The sequence below is a fragment of the Dipodomys ordii genome, unplaced genomic scaffold, assembly GCF_000151885.1.
Source record: "Dipodomys ordii isolate 6190 unplaced genomic scaffold, Dord_2.0 Scaffold120, whole genome shotgun sequence".
Classification (NCBI taxonomy): domain Eukaryota; kingdom Metazoa; phylum Chordata; class Mammalia; order Rodentia; family Heteromyidae; genus Dipodomys; species Dipodomys ordii.
The window spans coordinates 3,261,071-3,284,644 of NW_012267336.1; the positions used below are offsets into that span (position 1 = coordinate 3,261,071).

Genomic DNA, 23,574 nt, shown 5'->3' on the forward strand with positions numbered 1-23,574 from the left:
TGAGGGAAACTGCATGCTTATGTACACACGCCTACATGAAGCCTCCTTTCTACAATTAATTGATGCTAACAAAAAATGTGTGTAAGCCGGGCAATGGTGGCTCATGCCTGTAATCCTAGCTACTCAGGAGGCTGAGATTTGAGGATCACAGTTCAAAGCCAGCCCAGGCAGGAAAGTCTGTGAGATTCTGATCTCCAATTAACCTCTTAGAAAACCAGAAGTGGTGCTGTGGCTCAAGCAGCCAATAAGTAAAAGCAAGTGTCAGATATCAAGTTTGAGTCCTGGTCTTTAAACAAAAAATAATGTGTGTAGGGCTGGGAAGGTGGCTCAGTGGTAGAGCGCTTGCCTTGCATGCCTGAGGCCCTGGGTTCGATTCCTCAGCACCACATAAGCAAAGAGAGAAAAGCCGGAAGTGGCGCTGTGGCTCAAGTGGTAGAGCGCTAAGCCTTGAGCTTAAGAGCTGAGGGACAGTGCCCAGGCCCAGAGTTCAGGCTCCACGACCGGACCCCAGAAAAAAACAAATAATGTGTGTGGAGAAACTATAGCTACCAAATGTCAGGAAGTGAGGGACACAGTGGGCGACACAGGTTAACAGGACGGATGGCTGCCCTTTAGGAGCTTCTATTCTAGATGATGCTCAGACAATTCACCAGTGAAGCAAGAAACAAGATGATTCTGAGTGCAGAAGCATTAGACACGCAGCGACCCCCCTCCACATGCTCCAATGGTCTGCAGTACCGCAAACTGTGTCTAAGCACGGAATGCTACACTATGCTTTTCCCCCAAATGCTATATAACTATACAGCTGAATTGATAAATTAGGCACCAAAAGAGATTAATAACAAAACAATAAAGTGGAACAATTAGTATAATGTAATAACTTTTATTCCTAGAATTTTCCATTTAATATTTTTGGATCATAAGAAGCAAGGTTGCAGATGAGAGGACTGTGATAGTACAAGATAAGAAATAGGCTGGCCAGGCGCCGGTGGCTCCCGCCTGCAATCCTAGCTACTCAGGAGGCTGAGATCTGAGGATCGCGGTTCAAAGCCAGCCCGGGCAGAAAAGTCTGTGAGACTCTTATATCCAACAAGCCACTAGAAAACTAGAAGTGGTACTGTGGCTCAATCGGTAGAGCGCTCGCCTTGAGCTGAAGAGCTGAGGGACAGCGCCCAGGCCCAGAGTTCAAGCCCCACGAAAAGTTCAAGCCCCAAGAAAAGAAAAGAAATAGCCTGAATGCACACAAGCAGGACTGTTACTCTCGTAAACCAGCATCCTACTCTGATGAAATGCATTCTTGAGCTGGTAATCCTAGCACTCAAGAGGCTGAGGCAGGAAGACTGGGAATTGTCTAGGTTACACAGTAAGACTTTGTCTTAAAAAGCAAACCAACAATAAAAATGTATTCTTGGAACTATATTCGAATTGGTAGTGATATAAATAGTTCAAGTAGGTTTCAAAACAGTATCACAGTGCTGTAAAAGCCTGTCACAAAGACCACATATTGTATAACCCCATTTATAGAAAACGCCTAGTAGATTAGAGATTGCTTAGGGCTGGGTGGGAGAGGGAATGCAGAGTGAATGCTAATGGATTATGAGATTTCTTTCTGGAACAATGAAAATGTCCTAAAAGTAGGTTATGGAAAAGGTTGCACAACTATGTAAATATAAAACCATTAACCTGTTACACTGTAAAAAGGTGAGCTTTGTAAATTGTATCTCATAAAGCTGCTGAGCCACAGCCAGGTGTGGCAGTATACACCCACACACACCTGTAATCCCAGCACTTGGAACGCTAAAGCAAGAGGATCACCAGTTCAAGACCAGTCTTTAGACTACCTCAAGGAAACCCCAAAAAACAAAACAAACAAGATGGAGGAGAACAATGGAAGGGATGACACTGATCAAGATGCACTGTACTCACACCTGACTTGATTGAATCTCCTTTGTTGTTGGGTTGTTTAGGTTTTTTTTGGTCAATCGTGGGGCTTGAACTCTGGGCTTGGGTGCTGTCCCCGAGCTCTTAAGTTCAAGGCAAGCGCTCTACCTCTTGAGCCACAGCATCACTTAGGTATTCTGATGGTTAATTGGAGATAAGAGTCTCATGGACTTTCCTGCCCAGGCTGGCTTTGAACCATGATCCCCAGATCTCAGCCTCTTGAGTAGCTAGGATTACAGGCATGAGCCACCAGCACCTGGCTTTGAATCCCCTTTGTACAAGTACCTAAAGAAAAGATTATTTAAAAGAGGGAGGGGCTAGCTTAAGTGGCAGAGTGTCTAGCAAGTGTGAGACCTTGAGGTCAAACCCCACTACTGAAAAGAAAAAAAAAAAAGCTGGTGACTCACATTTATAATCCTAGTTACTCAGGAAGATGTGATCTGAGGACTGAAGTTCAAAGCCAGCCTGGGCAGACAAGTCCAAGAGACTCTTACCTCCAATTAACTATCAAAAATGCAGAAGTAGAGGTGTGGCTCAAGTTATAGAATGTTAGGTGTGAATGAAAAAGCCAAGTAAGAGCAAACTCTTGGGTTCAAGGTCTAGTAGTAGCATTCACACTCACACAAACTCCCTCCACCCTCACATACATACAGACACAGCTTCTAAAATAAAACACAGTCTGGTCTCAATATAGTTTCAAAAAGAGTGTGTGAGGTTGTATGAAAGGCAAAAATATATCCTTCAATATATTAACAGATGGGGCTGGGAGGGTGGCTCAGTGGTAGAGTGATTTGCCTTGCATGCATGAGGCCCTGGGTTCGATTTCTCAGCACCACATAAGCAAAAAGAAAAAAGCCGGAAGTGGCACTATGGCTCAAGTGGTAGAGCGCTAGCCTTGAGCTGAAGAGCTGAGGGATGGTGCCCAGGCCCAGAGTTCAGGTCCCACGACCGGACCCAAAAGAACCCAAAAAACCAAATATTAACAGAGCTGGGTGCTGGTGGCTCACATCTGTAATCCTAGCTACTAAGGAGGCTGAGATCTGAGGATCATGGTTCTAAGCCATCCCAGACAGGAAAGTCCATGAGACTCTTGTCTCAATAAACCACTCAGAAAACCAGAAATGGTGCTAATGGCTCAAGTGGTAGAGTGCTTGCCTTGAGCTGAAGAGCTGAGGGACACCACACAGGCCCAGCATTCAAGCCCCAGGAACTACCAAAAAAAAAAAAATTAACAGCTGAGGCTGGGAATGTGGCTTAGTTGTAGAGTGCTTGCCTAGCATGCATGAAGCCCTGGACTCTATTCCTCAATAGCACAAATATAGAAAAGCTGGAAGTGGCACTGTGGCTCAAGTGGTAGAGTGCTAGCCTTGAGTAAAAGAAGCTCAAGGATGGCACCTAGGCCTTCAGTTCAGGCCCCAGGACTGGGGGAAAAAATTAACAGAGGACTTTCTGGGTCTGGGTAGTTTCTATTTTCTCAGTTATAGTTCTTGGTATTTTCAGAATATTCTAAGATGGAGAAGTCAGTTTGTTTAGCTGACACAGGAAATGATGCAGGGTCATCAAATCTACCTGCCCCATAGCCAAGAATGGAAGGGCCTAACAGTGTGCTGCCCTGGATTCCGCCACAGCTGTCCTATCCCTATGCCTGACGGTGAAACAGAGGAAGCTGTCACACTGGACAGAGCAGCCGAGTCCAGCCTGGAGGGGAGCGTCTGCCCACTGGGAGGGACTGCTTCCCCCGTAAACACTTGATAAGAAAGCCAGCAGCTCCCATACAGCTCAGATGGTATCACTGGATGCAAAAATTACGTAAGACTTTCAAAACTTTCCTGGACCCTTTCAGGGGTCCTTTCTTGGTTGTGAAGTAAATTTTTCTCTCCCACAAGACCTTTGGAAAAGGCCTCTTTCTGAGATGACTAGAGCTGTAGGAGGCTGCCACCAATCAGAAGCCAGGGGCCCTCCAATCAGATGTATCCCCAAAGCTTTAAAATGCAGATTCCTGGTTTCTATCTCTGGAAATCTCCCTATTTCTAAACTCCCTGGCTGAACCACTGGACCAGATGCCCTCCTTCACAGTGGATATGGCCAGCGGCACTCTGCCTGCAGGGCAGCCAGTGTTGGGGATCCAAGGCCACCAGGCACCGACAGGGAAACTCCACAGGGAAATTCCATGTGTGTCTGGCCATCAGTGCTGAGGCCTAGGGGCAGCTCACAAGTCCCCAGGGCAGAGCTTATTTTGGAGGATTCCTTGAGCCCAAGAATCTTGGCAGCTGACAATGTGAAAAAGGGGACTGGTGTAACTTCAGTTCAAGCAAAGTCAACTCCTTCCAACAGCACAGCAAAGTCCATCAGCTCGGCAGCTTCCTTGGAGTCAGAAGCAGAAAGGGACAGCACAGTGTGACTTGAAAGAGCCTTGTGTTAGAAGTCACACAGATCAAGGTTCAAATCCCAGCTCTCCATTACTGGCTGACTGCAGATTAAAGATGGCCACAGACCCTTGGCCAGGCCACTCTTCCCATCAAGTGGTGGAGTCTGTTCCTAGCCTGGAATCTAGGCTGGCCCAGCGTGGCTTTGACCTGCAGAATGTGGCCAAGGTGAGGTTCTGGACCCGAGCCTGGGCCTCAGCAGGACTGGCTTCTACCCTCTCGGGTAAAGCACACTACAAGAAGCCAGGCACTGGCTGGTCATGCCTCAGGAGCTGAGATTTGAGGATTGCAGTGTGAAGCCAACCAGGGCAGATCGACTCAAGGAACTTATCTTTGATTAGCCACCAAAAAAAAAAAAAAGGAAGTAGAGTCAGGACTCAAGTGGTAGGACACCAGTCTTGAGCTTTAGAAAAAGCTAAAGAACAGTACCTAGGTCGTAAGTTCAAGCCCCATACAAGAAAGAAAGAAAGAAAGGAAGAAAGAAAGAGAGAGAGAGAAAGAGAGAAAGAAAGAGAGACAGAAAGAAAGAAAAAAACCCACAAATGAATATTCATGGTATTAAAAAAAAAAGGGGTAGGGTGTGGCTCACGTGGTACAAAGGTGTTGGATTCAGTCCCCAGGAAAACACACGCACACATACAGAGGAAACCGACCAAATATGGCATCAATTGACTGGATAAATGAAATGGGACAAATAGGACATATTCGTACAATGGAATGTCATACTCTGCCTTCAAAAGAAATGAAGCATGGCTGCATGCTACAACACAGATAAGCCGTGCAAACATTACCCTAAGTGGAAGAAGCCAGACAGCAAAGGTCACGTGTGGAATGGTTCTACTCATAGAAAGTGAAATGCACAGAGAAGGGAGAGATGAGCAGTTTCCAGGGCCAGGCCAGGGCCGAAGGTTTGGGAATAACTGCTAACAGGTGTGTGCTTGTGTCTGGGGGGGATGTAACCATTCTGGAATTAGATTATGCTGATGGTTGTACAACATTAAAATACTTTAAATACAATAAGTAATTAATACATTAAAAACCACTGGAGTTCTGGGCACCACTGGCTCCCGCCTGTAATCTTAGCTACTCAGGAGGCTGAGATCTGAGGATCGAGGTTCAAAGCCAGCCTGGGCAGGAAAAGCAGTGAAACTCTTATCTCCAATAAACCACCAGAAAACTAGAAGTGGTGCTGTGGCTCAGGTGGTAGAACGCTGAAGAGCTGAGGGACAGCGCTCAGGCCCAGAGCCTCATGACAGACCAGAAAAAGAAAAGAAAAAAACAAAAACCTCCAGAGTGCCCCTTTAAAAAGATGTGAACATTATATCACACATACTCAATTTTAAAATGCAGTAAAAATATCTATACTGTCATACAAAATAACAACCGCCAGCTCGCACTGTGCCTTGTGGCTCAGTGATCCAGAACTTGTCCCTGCCCGTGCTCTCCAGCCCTGCGGGGCTGCCTGCCTGCCACCTCCAGCTGTATCCTCTGGCCCTGGCTGGCTACCCAGCTGTCCTTCAGCTCTTCTACTTTCTAACTCTTGGGTAAGGCCTGCCCTTGGCCTCGCTGGACCCACCCATCCTTGGTGGGCCACACCACCTCCTCAGACCTATCTGAGACTGTCTGCGGACCACGACACCAGCCCCCCAAGTCACCCCAGATAAGCTGTCCAATGACCAGGGCTGCGGTCACCAGCGTGTGTCAGCTGAGGGATATGGTTTCACATGGGACTTAATTATAGCTCAGGCATGGAGGAAGCCTTCGAGAGGACGAACAGGAAGACGCTGGCCCGCGGCAGCACGGAGGTCTCCCTGGGCCAGAGAACCCGGGACAGATGTGACCCAGGCAGGTTCAAGAGAGCAGATGGCTTATGGAAATTAGTCTGTCACTAGGTGCCAACTTCTGGCCCAGTCTGCAAAAATCCAATTGTGAGATACCAACTTTCACTCAGCCTCCTCACAGATGGCCTGATACCTCACTTCATTCATAGGAAGCGGAGAGGAGGAACTCTGTTGCCCACAAAATCCCTCCCTCTTTGCCCTGGCTCCGAGCTGTTGTTCCGGAATGGAATCTGAGCTATGGATGTGAGGAGGCAGGCGCTCCATCCCCACCCCAACCACTGCGCATACACCTCCCTCCTACCCGCTGCCTACAGCGTGGTGTGGCTGCTGCTACACAGGGTAAACTGGGGCCTGGACACTGCCAGGATGGGGGAGTGGGGAGTGTGGGCAGAGGATGGATGGAAAACCTCTCTGGGAGGACCACAGACACACGAGGGGCCACAGGACACAGGCTTTGACCATGCTGGAGCGCACATCCAAGGGCAGAAGCCCAGCTAGGCTCAAGAGCAAAATCAGAGCCAGGGGTTATGGAAACCCCGGCCCTCCAGCTAGAAGATTCCTCACTATACCTCCCTGCCTCTTCCAGGGCCTGGGCAGGGGCTGGCAGGATTGTGCCTTAGGCAGCTGCCACACGCAGTACATGAGGAGTCCTGAGGCAGCCTCAGGATCCAACCCACTCACAGAAAGTCGGGAGGTTCTGTTCAGTGGGCGCTTACACCCAGCCCAAGCTGGGCGCAGATCAAATGAAAACCCAGCCCCTGCAGTGCCTTCCTCGGCGAATCCGCTTCCTCCTCAGGGGGCAGCGCCCTAGTCACCACCCCCACCGCACGAGGCCGTAGGTTAGGACTGGCAGTGGTAGAACTGAGCTCCTGCAGCCTCTTCTGAAGCGCTACCATATTCCCTCGAAGTCCTCACCCTAAGAGGCAGCGAGGTCGAGTTACAGCGCGCCACAGGCACTGCTCTGCTCCAGGACAAGAGTGTGGTCATCTCCCTCCTGGCTGTCCTGCAAGGTCCCTGGGGCCCAGGGACCGGCAGAACCACTGCGGCGGTGCTACTTATGACCACCCTTTCTGGATCCCAACTCCATCCCTGCCTCCAGGCCAGGAAATGGGAACTGAAATAGAAAAAGGCCTCTAAAAATAAACCAGGGGTGGCAGGGTGCAAGAAAGGAAACAAACAATGCCGCTGCTGGCCGGAGCACAGCCGGCCCTGCAGGTCTAGGCCGAGCCATGGAGAGGGACAGGTCTCTGGTGCTGATGGCCTTTCAGCCTGCACACAGGCTGGTAGGTGCACACTTGCACACACGGTTCTCAAGAGCCTTCAGGCCTCTGGGCCAGGGTGACACTGGCAGGAAGAGTGCAGTTCCTGAACTAGGAACAGATGGTTCGAAAGGCTCAGACTCCAGGTCTGTCACTTGTTGGCTGTGCCACTTAGCATGCTGTTTGACCTCTCTGAGCCTATGCCTCCCTATAAAACAAGAACAAAACTTTCACCCAGCTGGTGGCGGGAAAGAGGAAGAGGGAGGAGGGGGCCAGTCTGCAGGATAAAGCTTGGACCGAGGGTGAATCTGATGAAGGCAGTTTCCCTAGCTCTCCCCCCCCCCAGCTTCTTGCTACCCTCTTTCCCTCCCTCACGTACAGGTGCACCCAAGAGCCACCTTTCCCTCTTCCTACCCCACATTAAAACTGCTGACTGGGGCCAGGAACAGAGCCTGAAAGGCCTGGCCCGCTAGTTGGCTGGTTAGTTCCGTACAGTTCTCTGGAGCATCTGTGTCTTGGAACAGATCCAGGGAGCCACTAAACACAAACATTCACAGGGCCTCCTCTGCCCAATGACCTCAAATGGGACTCTGCAGGGGCCTCAAGGCCAGCCAAAATTTTGCTTCTGCTCAGGAACCAACAAGCAACTGCTATTCTCTAAAATCACCCGTCTGGCTAGTCAAGACGGTCCTTTCCAAATTGGAACAATTAGATTTAACCAGTCAGCCTGCCTCTGAGGCCCTGTAATGGGATAGGCAAAGACACACACTTTTACCACTTGGGTTCAAATCGCAGCTCTTGCTGGGTGCCTGTGGCTCATGCCTGTAGTTCTAGCTACTCTGAAGGCTGAGACTTCACAATCACGGTTTGAAGCCAGCTTGGACAGAAAAGACCATGAGACGTTTATCTTCAATTAACAACCAAAAAGCTGGAAGTAGAGGTGTGGCTCAAGTGGTAGAACATGAGCCTTGAGCAAAAAAGCTGAGGGACAAGACCCAGGCCCTGAGTTCAAGCCCCAGGACAGGCACACACACAAAAATTACAACTCTTGGGCTGGGAAGGTGGCTCAGTGGTAGAGCGCTTGCATGCCTGAGGCCCTGGGTTCGATTCCTCAGCACCACATAAGCAAAAAGAAAAAAGCCGGAAGTGGCGCTGTGGCTCAAGTGGTAAGAGTGTTAGCCTTGAGCTGAAGAGCTAAGGGACAGCGCCGAGGCTCTGAGTTCAGATCCCACGACCGGATCCCCCACAAAAAAAATTACAACTCTTTAACATCGTGCAGCATTAAGCGCAGTCTGAGCCTTGGTCTCCTCATCCGTGAAATGATTCCTCCCCTGGCTCAGCGTGGACTAGGCCACGCGATGAGCACAGTGCACTCCATGGAGCGCAGCCCACTACTCACTGTACCTGAGTCCTACGGGCTGGCTCTGAGATAAAAGGGGGACACAACCAGCCCAGCTCTTCTCTGTGCAGTCACGAAGTCTAGAATGTAAGCAAGAACTCCATCATAATACACCATGACGAAGTAGGAAAAGGGAGCCTCACCTAGATTCTCAGGACAGGAAGGGCAGTGAGGAGGAAGCAATTGGGAAAAGCCCACCAACATCCATCAAAGCTCAAAATCTGCTGTCTCCACTGAGCTTAGCAAGGAAGGGCCAACAACTGGGAATGGCTTACCTTTCCCGCTGTTCCTGTGAATGCCTTCCCTAGATAGGGACTGGTGTTGCTTTTTGAAAAGGCTACTCTGCGCTGGGAATGTGGCTTAGTGGTAGAGTGCTTGCCTAGCATGCATGAAACTCTGGGCTCGATTCCTCAATACCACATAAACAGAAAAGGCTGGAAGTAGTTGCTGTGGCTCAAGTGGTAGAGTGTTAGCCTTTTGAGCACAGAAGCTCAGGGACAGTACCCAGGCCCTGAGTTCAAGCCCCAGGATGGCACCTTGATGATGCAGGCCATCAAAGAGCCTTTGCCTGTGGCTCATGGGCACGTCTGGACTGAGGACTGACTGCACTGAAGGGTGCCAGTCATGAGAACCATCATCTGAGGCAATGCTTTTGCACGATGGGAGCTGAAGGCAGAGAGAACAAGGCTCAAGCTGCTGTCCTCGGGGAGAAAGCGGCTCTGGGAGAGCTGGATCCTGCTCAGGAAAGGTTCCCCTAAGTTATCTACACCACATGGGAGCGGGGCCACCGCTGAGGCTGAGCCTGTGGACAGTGGCCGCCAGTGCTGGGGGCACAGGGAAGGCCACACATGTGCAGCCACCAGGCTGGGGAAAGACAGAGAGTGGTATTGCTTAGGGAGGGAGAGGTGGATCAGGGCGCTGAGAAAGCGCCTCAGGTGGCATCTGTGGGAGGGGAGGAGGTGAGGAGCCCCCCACAGAACGGCCTGGAGGGAGCGGCCCACTGTCCCAGCACCTGCCCCACACCAGCACAGCAGTGGAACCGCCTTTACTATTCAGGAATAGGAAGTTGCTTTACTTCCTTCTAATGTTCTAAATCAACTGGTTATTACCGGTTGAGATAGTGACAAATATTCTACAGGAAGGACACAGGGAACACAGGCATCAAAATCAAGAGGTGAAATGAGGAGGAAGATAGAGAACGCAGGGCAAGCGAAGCAAAGGTCTCACAGGGCTTAGGTTTCTGCTTCATCCCCTCCAACTCTCCCCCTCCCAGTCTCTTCCAGTCGTCAAACATATCAGCAGAGTTCCACCTAGGGGCCTTTGTACAGACCTGAGATGACAGGGGCTTGACTTCACTTTGCTCAATTTGCAAGAGTAAGCAAGAGCCCTCTGCGAACCACACTTGATCGATGTGTGTTTTAGATGCTGGCAGTAGTGAGCCCGGGCTCCCAGTCAGCCTTGAGAACCATGAAGGTAAACAACCCACACGCCAAAGTACACTGTGAAAGGAGTGGGGTAGGGTGGCACACCCCTGTGATCCCGGCTACTCAGAAGGCAGAGCCAGGGAGGATCACGTGACAGGCTGGCCCAGGCGCAAAATGCCAAGAAAAGAGCTTGTGGCTTGCTTGCTGGAGTGCTGACCAAGCATGAATACGTCCTTGGGTTCAAGCACTATTTCCATAAAAATAAAAGGAGAGAGAGAGAGAGAGACAGAAAGAGAGAATGAACTTGTGCGCACATGTACTGTGTTGCTAAGCTACACTGTAGTGTTCATGGTATTAAATGTGTTTTGACACCATGGGCTTCCCACGGGGGGAGGAGCTGCTGTAGCCGCCCTCCCTCCACCTGTGTGTCTCCCCACCATGGCTCTCTCCTCCTTCAGCTTCAATGTCACCTTCTGGGGAGCCCCCTCCCCACTTCTATCTATTTAAACCTGACTGTCAGGGTTTTATTTTTTCTATATAACATGATGCATTTGTCCCCTTTACCCACCCCACTACCCTGCTGGGCAGGAGCTGTGTTCTGAGATGGGTCAGGCTGGGCTTGAAGTAGGATCCAGCGTTTTCCTACCTCAGCCGCCTGAGTAGCTGGGACCCCAAGCACACAGTACCACACAAGTGGCAGGAATTTTTGTGGGGTTTTTTTTTTTTCATTTGTTTTTTTTTGGTTGGTCGTGGGCTTTGAACTCTGGGCCTGGTCGCTGTCCCAGAGCTCTTCAGATCAAGGCTAGCTAGCACTCTACCCCTTTAAGACAAGCACCACTTCCAGTTTTCTGGTGGTTTATTAGAGAAAAGAGTCTCAGGGACTATCCTGCCCGGGCTGGCTCTGAACCATGATCCTCAGATCTCAGCCTCCTGAGTAGCTAGGATTATAGCGTGAGCCATGGGCACCCAGCCCGGAATTTTTAAATATTTGTTTTCTTTACATTTTTATTCCCTGTGCTAGAAACACAGGAGGTACCTAATAAATACCTGTTGAATAAGTGAACAGAAGAGGAGGAGAGGGGGAGGTGGAAGTGGTGTGAGACTTAATCCCAGATCTTCAAGCAAGGTGAAAGGAAGCCTTCAGGACTGGTCTGATTAAAGGTGTAGGAGAAGCTTTTCCCCCCTCCCGCTCCAAAGAAATTCTGAGGGTTCCCTGAAATGACCCCTAAAATGACACATTGTCTTCCACTTGTTTGGAAAGACTGGGCCAATGCACCACCAAAGGCGCATCTTGAACTAAGCGTCTCACTTGAGCCTAGAGGCAGGTGAACCCTGTATTAGTTTTCTGGTGATTGTAATGAATTATTACCAACCTACAGGCTTAAAATGGAACATGTTTATTCCCCTGAGCATTCTGGAGGTTAGAAGGCCAACACTACTTTTACTGGACCAAAGCCACCCTGTTGGCAGACACACACTTCCACCCAAGGTCTCAGAGGGAACCTGTTTCCTTGCCTTTTCCGGCTTCCAGAACTACATTCCTTGGCCTCCTCCACTGTCTTCAAAGCCAGCATTGTCTCATCGTACTACAGAGGTCACAGTGACCTTCTTTCTCCTGTGTCAGACCTCTCTACTGCCCTATTCTAAGGACTCCGACTGCATTTAGAGCCCACCAGCTAATCCAGGATGAGCTCTCTCTTGAGATCCTCACCTGTACATCTGCAATCTGTCTTGTCAAAGAAGATGATATTCACAGGGTCTAGGAATCCTGGCCTCAGTGACTTTGGGAGACATTATTTAGCTTATCACTGAGCAAGCAAACATGAAGGGCATGGAAGGAAACAAGCTTACATGGAAGATGTCACGTACATATAAGACATCAGCCAGGGAACCTCAGTGGTGTCTTTGAGCCCAGGTCTTTCTTTTGCTCTAACTGTTTTTAGTTTTTATTTTCTTTTTTAGGATAAGGGAATACTGGGGCTTGAACTCAGGGCCTTGCTCTTGTTAGTCAGGTGCTCTACCACTTGAGCCATGCCCAGCTTGTTTTTCAGATAGGGTCTCATCTTCCTTGCCTATATCCTGGGATATAGACCCCTATATATCCCTGGGAATTCACCCAGGACACATACAGAGGATCAAGCAGCGACTCCTGGGGGACTCATGAGTCTCTGCACTGTCCCAAAGGCTTTTACAGGGTGGCGAGCTACAATGAAATGGTGTGGGCCAGCCCAGGGTGGTAGATAAGCTTTCTTTTAGAAACACTGCCTGGAGGGGCTGGGAAGGTGGCTCAGTGGTAGAGTGCTTGCCTTGCATGCATGAGGCCCTGGGTTCGATTCCTCAGCACCACATAAGCAAAAAGAAAAAAGCCGGAAGTGGCGCTGTGGCTCATGTGGTAGAGTGCTAGCCTTGAGCTGAAGAGCTGAGGGACAGTGCCCAGGCTCAGAGCTTTACGTACATATAAGACATCAGCCAGGGAACCTCAGTGGTGTCTTTGAGCCCAGGTCTTTCTTTTGCTCTAACTGTTTTTAGTTTTTATTTTCTTTTTTAGGATAAGGGAATACTGGGGCTTGAACTCAGGGCCTTGCTCTTGTTAGTCAGGTGCTCTACCACTTGAGCCATGCCCAGCTTGTTTTTCAGATAGGGTCTCATCTTCCTTGCCTATATCCTGGGATATAGACCCCTATATATCCCTGGGAATTCACTCAGGCCCAGAGTTCAAGCCCCATGACTGGCCAAATAAATAAACACTGCCTGGGACAAGGGTCTGAGAACCCATGTGGGGCTAGAGAGGAAGATGTGTGAGGTCAGGGTGTCCTGATCACCTGACAACGTCGGTCATATTGCATAGCAGGTCATAGCAAGTCTCCTGTACACTGAAAGCCTGGGAGAAGCACAGCCTGAGAAACAACCAGCCTGGAGATGGCTTTGCATGTGGGGCGTGGCCATCACAGTCTTCCCTTTTGGGAACAGGCTGTGGCTTTGCTCCAGCCCAAAGCCCTCAAGGGAGGGCCCAGTGAGGAGATGCGGGAGGAGTAGCTGCTCCCTCACGGAGCTCACTCCTCTATGACCTCTATGATCCCAGTGGGTATTTACAGGGGAAATGTCAAGTGGCTCTCAATCAGGGGGATGAAGCACTGTCTAGAGATCTGGGGGTGGTGCTGACACCCCATGGTGCACAGGATGCCCCCCTGACAGATCAACAGCTTAGCCAATACATTTACCATGCTGAGCTGAGAAGCTCCATGATACAGGTTCGGGCAATTGAGGGAAACTGAGGGAAGTATCGCTGTGCTTGCTTGTTTAGAAATGGGAGTACAGCTCTGAGGCAAGGGCAGGCCCCAGACGCCGTGGCCGCCGGCCTGCTCAGCCAGCGCTGCTGCCAGGACAGCACGCTGGTGTGTCCTGCTGCTGGAGCAGAGCCAAGTAACTGTGCTTCACAGGGCATGCAGCCTGGACCCGGAAGCGTCAAAGCAGTAGGAAGGGTCCAGCGTTACAGGATCACAAATGCGAGGCCTGGTGATCTGTTTGGATCTAGGTTACCATACAGTACTAGCAGGAAGGTGGGAAGACTGCTTAAGCACAGGTGTATCCCAGGGCACCGAAGCCTCTCCCTGAGGTGCTCTCCCCCTGAGAGAGCACTTTCAAAGCTGGGCTTCCATTAGCTGTGGAGAGCTTGGTAATGGTTTCTGGGGAGTTGCTGAGATGGCAACAGGGCCAGGCCCAGTTAGATGCTAAAGAATGGACTAGAAAGGAAAAGAAGGGGCTGTCAGGTATGGCCCTGTGGCCAGGGGCTATGCAACAAAGTGGGGGAGGTGGCCACTTAGGAGGCTGCCCCTAGGGCCCCAGCCTGAGATGGGGCAGGGGGTGCTTCAAAAAGACCTCTGTCCCCCAAGCTATACTCAGCTCAGCAGAAAAGAGAAAACAGCACCTACTGAGGTTAGTCTTTTACAGTTTTTTTTTTTTTTGCCAGTCCTGGGGCTTGAACTCAGGGCCTGGGCACTGTCCCTGAGCTTCTTTATTTTTTTTGTTGTTGTTGTTTTGTTTTTGGGTCCAGTTGTGGGGCCTGAACTCTGGGCCTGGGCGCTGTCCCTCAGCTCTTCAGCTCAAGGCTAGCGCTCTACCACTTGAGCCACAGCGCCACTTCCGGCTTTTTTCTTTTTGCTTATGTGGTGCTGAGGAATCGAACCCAGGGCCTCAGGCATGCAAGGCAAGTGCTCTACCACTGAGCCACCTTCCCAGCCCCTCCCTGAGTTTCTTGTACTCAAGGCTAGCACTCTTATCACTTGAGCCACAGTGCCACTTCTGGCTTTTTCTATGTATGTGGTGCTGAGGAATCGGGGCTTCATGCATGCTAGGCAAGCACTCTACCACTATAGCCGTATTCCCAGCCTCTGAGCCTGTTTATTAGAAATAAAAAATTTCATGGATTTTCCTGCCTAGGCTGGCTTTGAATTGTGATCTTCAGATCTCTGTCTCCTGAATAGCTAAGATGACAGGCATGAGCCACCAGGAGCTAGTATTCATGTTTAATTTTTTTTTGGTCAGTCATGGAACTTGAACTTAGGGCCTGGGTGCTGTCCCTGAGAGATAAGAGTCTCATAGCTGCCCCTGGCAGCTGATACCTATAATCCTAGCTACTCAGGAAACTGAGATCTCAGGAAAGCAGTTCAAAGCTAGCCTGGGCAGAAAAATCCCCCATGAGACTCTTATCTCCAATTAACTACTCAAAAAACAAACAAAAAAATGGAAATGGAACTGTGGATCAAAGTGGTAGAGTGCTAGCCTTGAACAAAAGAGCTCAGGGTAGTGCCCAGGCCCTGAGTTCAAGTCCCATGATTGACAAAAAAAAGTCTCACTGCTTTTCCTGCCCAGGCTGGCTTTGAATTGTGATCCTCAGATCTCAGCCTCCTGAGAAGCTAGGATTACAGGTGTGAGTCACTTGTGCCTGCCTATGTTTAACTTTTTAATGTGCCCCAACAATAAAACCTAGGTGCAATTGCCCAACTTTGGTGAATTCTTTCATATCTTCCATGCACCAATAACTCTAAATGGGGGAGGGGCCACCCCTCCCATGCCTCCGGTACTTAATCTGTGTTGCCCAGAGATCAAAATCAGTGCACTTGGCTGCACTCTGAGAAACTCAGATTTAATGAGAGGAAGAATTCTCTTAGAAACCACTGAAGTAGTCTACCCATTCTCTTTGCCTCCATTCTACCTTTCTGCAATATGAACACTACTACTCCTTGATCCAAAACTATCAATGGCTCCCCACTGCCCAAAGAACAGAGTACAAACTCAGTGTTTTCTATGGACCTTCTAGGAATGTCCTCATAGCTGTTTTCAGGTTTCAGGAATGGGAATGATGAGAAGATACCTATTTTTCCTGGAAAGAATTCATTTACAGGACAGGTTACCTCACATTAGGACACTACTAGTGTCTGGTTTCCAAAAGGCCCCTTTTCTTCCCCAATGGACCAAGCTCTTCACAGCTACACCACAGTGCAGTCCTCTCATTGTGAATTGGTCCTATGACCAAGAGGGTCACGAGTGACTGCCAAGGCTAATCCATGAGAAACTTTGCCATTCTGCCTGGATCTTTCAATATGCTGTCTTGGGGATGCTCCACTCAGAGCCCAGCTGTCCAGCCGTGAGGCACACGGAGGGGACATGTGAAGAGGCTGGTCAACAGCCGGCAGCAAGTGGCAGTCAATGAGGCAGGAAGACAAACAATCAGGTGACGCTGCCCATCTTCTTAGACTCCTTTTTCTCCTCTTTCCCCCTCCTCCCACCCTTCTCTACTTTCCCCTTCAGGTGACACTCACTGCCCAGCCTCCATCCCACTGCAGCAACGGAGACTCCAAGCAAGAACCAGCTGAGCCTGCTTTTGTATCCATACTGTGAAAAGCCCAACAGCTCTCAACACATGAAGACTTTTCGGGTGCAATCAATGAACATGATTTTGATATTGTAAAATGACATGTGCAACCAATGGTAATATAAAATAACATGACTTTTTAAATATATAATGACATGTGTCAACATTTGGAAGTACCAACACTTCCCAATGGCCAACTCAAAGTAAAAGACACTGTCAAAGCACAAAACAGACCCATGAATGGCCTTTTTTTTTTTTAAACTTTATTTGGACCAATGGATTTTTTTTGTTTTGTTTTGGGTCCGGTCATGGGGCCTGAACTCTGGGCCTGAGCGCTGTCCCTCAGCTCTTCAGCTCAAGGCTAGCAACTCTACCACTTGAGCCACAGCGCCACTTCTGGCTTTTTTCTTTTGGCTTATGTGGTACTGAAGAATCGAACCCAGGGCCTCAGGCATGCAAGGCAAGTGCTCTACCACTGGGCCACCTTCCCAGCCCAGGACCAATGGATTTTAATGCAATTTAGTACAAAAAGTTTTTTAAAGTGTGGATTCCACAAAGAAACTGACCTTAAAGAAACTGCCACTTGTTATGTGAGGTTGCATGTAGTTCTGTGTTCTATATTCACAAAGCCCTGAGTTCAACCACCAGCATAATAAATATTCAACAAAACAAAACATATTACTTGAGGTTTGGTAATAGTATCAAAGACAAATACCCTCAATCATCTCCAAGAGCTATAAAAAACTCCCCTAGCCAGGCACCAGCAGCTCATACCTGTAATCTCAGGAGGCTGAGATCTGAAGGATCACAGTTGAAGCCAGCTTGGGCAGGAAAGTCTGTGAGACGCTGATCTGCAATTAACCATTAAAAAGCCTGAGGTAGAGTGGTGGCTCAGGTAGTATAGCACCAACCTTGAGCAAAAAGCTAAGAGAGTGCCAAGGGTCAGAGTTCAAGCCCCAGTAACGGCATAACAACAACAACAACAACAACAACAACAAAACTCCACAAGTCTTCCCTTTCTAAACCACTTATCAGGGTGAAACCACATTTTCTACCTATGTTCCAAAAAAAAATACATAAGAGACTGAATATGGAAGGCAGTGTAAGAATTCAGTTACCATTTATTAGACTAGTCAAAAGACATTAGCAAAAATATCAAATGCTACTTCTCTCAATAATTCTGGGAAATAGGACCTACTTTTTCATTAAAATATTATTTATTCATTCATTTTGGTGGTACCTGGAGACTGAACTCAGGGCCTCATGTACACTAGGCAAGAACTCTACCAATTGGACAATTTCCCCAGTCCCACAATTTCATTATTAACATGTAATGGGTTTATTATATTAAAGAAATTAATAAATTAGTAATTTTTTCTCAAGTGTTAACTTTGAATCTCTTGAGATCCTCAAGTTTTTTTCCCCACATTTTTATTATCATCAATTAGTTGTATACTCAGTATGTTCATTTTTCATTGTTGTTTTGTTATTTTGGTCATTTGTGGGTTTTGAACTCAGGGCCTGGGTACTGTTCCTGAGCTCTTTTGCTCAAGGCCAGCATTCTACTACTTTGAGCCACAGTTACACTTTCATTTTTCTGGTGGTTAAATGGAGATAAGAGTTTCATAGATGGGGCTGGGAATGTGGCTTAGTGGTAGAGTGCTTGCCTTGCATGCATGAAGCCCTGGGTTCGATTCCTCAGCACTACATAAACAGAAAAAGCCGGAAGTGGTGCTGTGGCTCAAGTGGTAGAGTGCTAGCTTTGAGCAAAAAGAAGCTCAAGGACAGTGCCCAGGCCCTGAGTTCAAAGCCACAGGACTGGCAAAAAAAAAAAAGTCTCCTAGACTTTCCTGCCTGAGCTGGCTTTGAACTGCCATCCTCAGATCTCAGCCTCCTGAGAAGCTAGGATTATAGGCGTGAGCCACCAGCGCCCAGCCACTCAGTAAGGAGGCATGGCTCAAGTAGGAGAGTGCCAACTACGCCTGAAAAAAGCTAAGTGAGAATGCCAGTGAGTGCACAAGGCTCTGAGTTCAAGGTGTCTTGAGGGAAACAAGGGAGACTGGCTGTTTCACAGTCTTCTAAAGCTGAGCTCAAAACCAACCATGTGTCTTCCCAAACCAGTGTGAGATGTGGTGAGACCTGGTTTCTTTAGGGACAAGCTAGCCCCAGGGAATAACTTGCTTGTCTAAGCTCATACCCTCTTCACACTTCATGCTCAGAGCACCCACTTCTCTCTAATGTCTAAAACCCTGCCTGTCTTCTCTCCTACGCTCCTCAGCCCTAGACTAGCCTGAGACATTAGTCACTGCACCCCACCCACAGGAAGGACCTTAGTGAGGATGCCTGAACTGGAGAAGAACACAGAAAAACATGACAAAGCAACACAGCCTCACCTGTGCCATACAAGTACAACAACTAGCTAGATCTGCAACCTGTGCTCAGGGATGAACTGGACCTGGTCCAGGATGGATACAATGGCTGCCACTGTGCTCTGCAGAGCACATGAAGGCCAGCCAGACCAGTGCAGCTCTCCTTGCTTGGGGACTCCAGCCCAGCCCTGCAGGGGACCTCAGAAGCCTCTACTCCCTTTCTTCCTCTCTGCCCTAGACCTTCCTGACCCCCAAGACCAACAGACAGGTGGGCATACCACCATGTATGGCAACAGGAAAACCCACAGGGCGTGGAAGGCAGAGAAAGGGAAATGAAGCCCATAAACAGCTCCTGAATCCACTAAACTTCAGAGATTAAAATGAACAGGAGGCCATGTTTCCCCTGACCCCCAGCAGGGACCCACCAAAACCCAGCCTCCCAAGTCTCCAGAACAATGAACCTCAAACTCCCCGGAGCGCTCCTTCTGAGAGCTTGTAAAACCTGTCCAGCATCCTGAGAACAGGGAAGCCCACAGCATTGTTCCAATGCTGCTGAGGAGATGGAAGACACAAGTTTATCAAGCCTCACAAGCACCAACAGAGCACAGACTCAGGGGACAGAGACGGAATGGGCCTCTCACTACCATTTCCCAAGTGCCTGTGTTACATGGCACTCACAAATATCTATTCTGCTGGACACTGGTGGCTCACGCCTGTAATACTAGCTACTCAGGAGGCTGAGATCTGAAGATCTTGGTTTAAAGCCAGAGACCAGAAAACTGGAAGAGGCACTGTGGCTCAAAGTGGTAGAGCACTAGCCTTGAGTAGAAGAGCTCAGGGACGATGCTTAGGCCTGAGTTTAAGCTCCATGACCAACAACAACAAAAAATTTATTCTACCAGACACAGGTGGCTCACGCCTGAAATTCTAACTACTCAGGATGCTAAGCTCTGAGGGTGGTGGTTCAAAGCCAGATGGGGCATCAAAGTGCATGAGATACTTATCTCTAATTACTACCAGAAAATCCAGAAGTCCAGCTGTGGTTCGTGTGGTAGAGCACTAACCTTCAACATAAAAACTCAGGGATAGCACCTAAGCCCGAGTTCAAGCTCCAGGACCAATTTACAAAAAGAAAAGAAAAGAAAACAAACTCCATAAGAGAAAGAGAATAACGGGCACTGTCTTAGTGGGTAAGCATCCTATTTACCCCTCCAGGCAGGAAGAAAGTATATTTATTCACTCAACAAACATTTACTCAGGTGTCTCTTCTGTGCCAGGCAGTGTCTTAGACACAACAGGAAACAAAGACCTTGTTTTTGTGGAGCTTATTTTTTAGAAGTTTCAAGAGTTAAAAAAAAAAAAAATCTCCATGCTCCTGAAAAACCATAGAGACTGGCTACTTTCAATGAGTGTCTGTTACATCAGGCATCTGAGATCCAGGATTGAGACCTAGCCAATTACTTCCTCATCAAGTGGGATCCAAGTCTGGATCCTTGGGCTGTGAGAGTTAGGGAAATAGGATTACCTCTACAGTGAGTGTGTCTTCATCTGTTGGTGAGTAGAAGCCACTGAGTGAGTACCACGAGCATGCCCCAAACGCCACGCAGCACTGCAGGAGATAAAGAAACCCACAGTGTAAGCTGAGAGGCTCTGGAAGAGCGGCTCCCGGCTCAGAGCTCTTTGGAGACAGCCAGCTCCTCCATGCTCCCTTGCCCCCATCCTGAGAGCTTGTGATTCCGAGCCTGAGTCAGCAAATCATTTCCCAATCCTGGAAGTTATCTGTGTACTTCCAAACAAGCAGACACTGGCTTGGCTGAGTTTACCAGGGTGGAGCAGAAGGAGCTGGCAAGGTAAGAACGAGGTAGTGCTCAACATCCCAACATGGGTGGCAACTTATAAATGGAAGCACCTTGAGTCATGCCTGACTCCTTCGTGAAGCCCCACAGACAGGTCGGAGTCATAGCCAGTCACCAGCCAGGGGAGGGCCGGGAACTACCTGCCAAGGAAGACCCACATGTCTGAAACCTGAGTCCAGGGCCACTTTCTCCCTTCAGGCCTGAGCCAAGTACTTAGCTCTTCTCTGCCACTCTGGAATCCAGCTGCTCCATGCCACTCCCGCTGGCTCCAAAGGCAAGAAAAACATTCAAAGACACCAAACCATCTCCAAGAAACAGCCACTGGGTAATCTGGGACATGGCAAAGACAGGGGCACTGGGCACAGGGGCCTGGCAGGGCAGAGTCATGGGTAGAGGAAGAGAAAATGTTTCTGCTGTGGGCCGTGTTGGACAGTGGGATTCGCTCCTGGGGTTTCTACCACAGTCCCACTTCCCAGGCTCTGGGGAGTGGCCAGGGAGGTGGGCCTCAGTGACAGGATATAGCCGAGGCTACAGGAGCCACGCCACAGAGACAGCTGCACTGTCCCAGGACATGCCAGCATTCTGAGGACAACTTGCACAACTGCCAGGCAGCTGAGATGTCTCCAGAGAAGGCCAGTGCCCCCACTGCCTGTCCTCTTACCAGGTGTTCAGGGAAGGCGCAAAAGGGATCAGGTAGGGGTGGAGGGCTGAGAGAGGGCTGTCTTCCTGAGTGGGATGAAGTACACACAAACAAGCAGCAGAGAAGCGGGAAAGGGAAGGTGGACAAACAGAAGGGCAGGCAGTGGACACCGCCAGAGGTCTGCCTACCCACCCTTGGCAGGGGCAAACTGACCCAAGCACTGAAATAGTTACTGTTGAAATGTTGATGACCCACTCAGGAGCGCATGGAGTGGACAAATTACAAGAAGCCAGGGCTGCTGGGGCCCAGCAAAGGCCCTGTCCTGATGCCTCTTACCTGGAGCTGCAGCAGAGCTCCGCTGCTGAGAGCAAACGCAGGGGAGGAACAAACTGCTCAACAGGCAAGTTCCCTTTTGGAGAGCCAGAGACGGGACCAAATTCCTGCCCACCTCTTACCTTCAGCCTCTTCTGATGACACGTTAAAACCCTGGAGGGATGTTTCCACAGGAAGAAAGGATGCCCCAGAGTCTACTCTACCACAATCTCCCCAAGGGCTGCAGGAGGAGTCTAGGGGTCAGTGGAGAGAAGGGGACTGGCCCAAAATTAGCCACCCACAATCCTGCAGCTTTCATGGCCAAGGGTCAGTGCACAAGATTACAGAACTATGAGGTCTGGTTGGGCTGGTTCAGTTGGCTCTTTGCCATTGCCTGTTCTGTGGCCAATTCTGTGTCCAATTTTGGCTCAAAGACAGGGAGTGCGATCCTCAAAAGAGGAGACCTAGAAACCTGGAGCCAGTGAAACAACAGGGCGTCATTTCTAAACAGGAGAGCGGGTCATGCATTCAGAATCCTCCAAGCTCAGGTGGGACACAAATAGAGGACCCTTGATTTCCTGAGGATTTCTCCAAGGGGCCGAGGCCAAATAACGGAGCTGAAACTAAATAATAAAGGCATTAAAAGAGCTCCAACTGCAGGCAGGTGCAAAGGACCTTCTCCAGGTTAAGCATTCAGTCCCAGCACTGAGGTGGTTGATGGGCTCCCCTCCAGCCCAAGATGACTGCAAAGAGACAACTCAGATTCTTGGTAACCCCACAACCTGCCCAGGCAGATATCAACCTGACACCTCAGACCACACCAGAGCTCAGGGAATGGGGTGCCAGCCTTCCTCTTGGATTCACAGGAATTTAAACTCCCAAAGGGGGAAAAAGGGGAGGGAGGGAGGAAGATAAACGACTGCAAGACAGCCTGTTCAGAAACTGACCCCAGAGGTCCACTCAGGCTGATGGCTAGACACACCAGAGCAGATCAGAAATTAGTGCAAGCCACAGATAGATAATAAAAGGGACTGACAGCCCTAGGACTAGCAGGCAAGCAATGTATTTCAAAAAACTCCAACAGGAAAAAAAGTGTTCTGGAAACTAGTACAGAGGAAGAAGGCTGAGGACCACGGCATTCTCTGGGGACACAGCTTCTAGACACTTCTGGATGGGGTGGTATGTGGAAGGTACCAATGAGGGCAGAGACAGGGTGGGGTATTAAGGTTTAAATGTATTCTACATATCCCTAGTGAAAAGACACAGAATCCTGTTTCCTGGAAGGGGAACAGAGTTGGATGAGAACTCTGGCTACCCTTGGCACACACCCAACTCAGCGCGGTCTCTCCCCAAGGGTTCCTGGAAGTCGCCAGAGTCATAAAGAGGAAGTATTAAAGCTGCTATGAGGAGCACAGCCTACAAATTGGACAGAGCCCCATTCCAACAACCCAGGAAATTCTCCCACAGACATACTTGCGCTCTTCTATTCATCTCAGACATTCAGCCCTGTAAGTCAATGGGGACTCCACATCCCCACCCACCCACCCACCCACCCAGCCAGCCAGCCAAGAGAAAGGAAAGTAATGCCTGTGGCCCCCTCACTTCTCCTTGGAGCAGAGGCGGGGGCCCTAGGGTGGTGACTAGAATGTAGGGGACAACGCTTACTGGATGGAAATCGGACAGAAGAGCAAAACTAGGGCCTGCGGAAGTGGCCAGGCTAAGTAAGAAGAGACTTCACGTACAGGGGCAGGGATGCAGGCGCAGGGCTGGAAAAGCCTCAGCACCCTGAAGAAGAGGTCGGAGAGCTGTAACGCAGGGAGGAGGGATCAGGCAAGTCGAGAAGCAGGGGACAGGGATGGGAAGCGGGGAGCAGACGAGGGCGAGGAAGGCAAGGATGGGCGGACGGAGGCAGGCAGGAGACAAGGGTAACAAGGAGACAGAGACCTCCAAGGAGAGCCTGGGGGAGAGGGCGAGAGCTCTGGGGACACCCGACGAAAGAAGAGGTCAGGAGAGTGCGACAGGAGGCGGAGCCACGAGGCCCACGAGGGGGCACAGAGTTGGGTGATGGGGTCAGTGTGGGGGGGTGGCGATTCGGGCTCCACAGCCACGGGGGTCCGAGGGCTGGGGCCACAAGGGCAGCGAGGCGGGGCGTCACCAGGGTCAAGGACAGGCGCGAGGCGGCCCCGGTCAGGGCGCTGGGAAGTGTCGGCGGCAGCGCCGTCCGCGGACCCG

The 23,574-nt window shown here is 49.8% G+C and overlaps 1 protein-coding gene across 2 annotated transcripts in view; it reads right to left on the bottom strand.

The window, feature by feature from the left end:
- Window positions 1–23,574, bottom strand: part of Ppard (peroxisome proliferator-activated receptor delta) — a 55,612-nt gene that overhangs the window by 31,799 nt on the left and 239 nt on the right. For both annotated transcript variants that reach the window (XM_013029598.1, XM_013029597.1), the window contains exon 2: window positions 20,060–20,143. The gene's annotated coding sequence lies outside the window, so the exon portion shown is untranslated. The remainder of the gene's footprint in view (window positions 1–20,059; window positions 20,144–23,574) is intronic.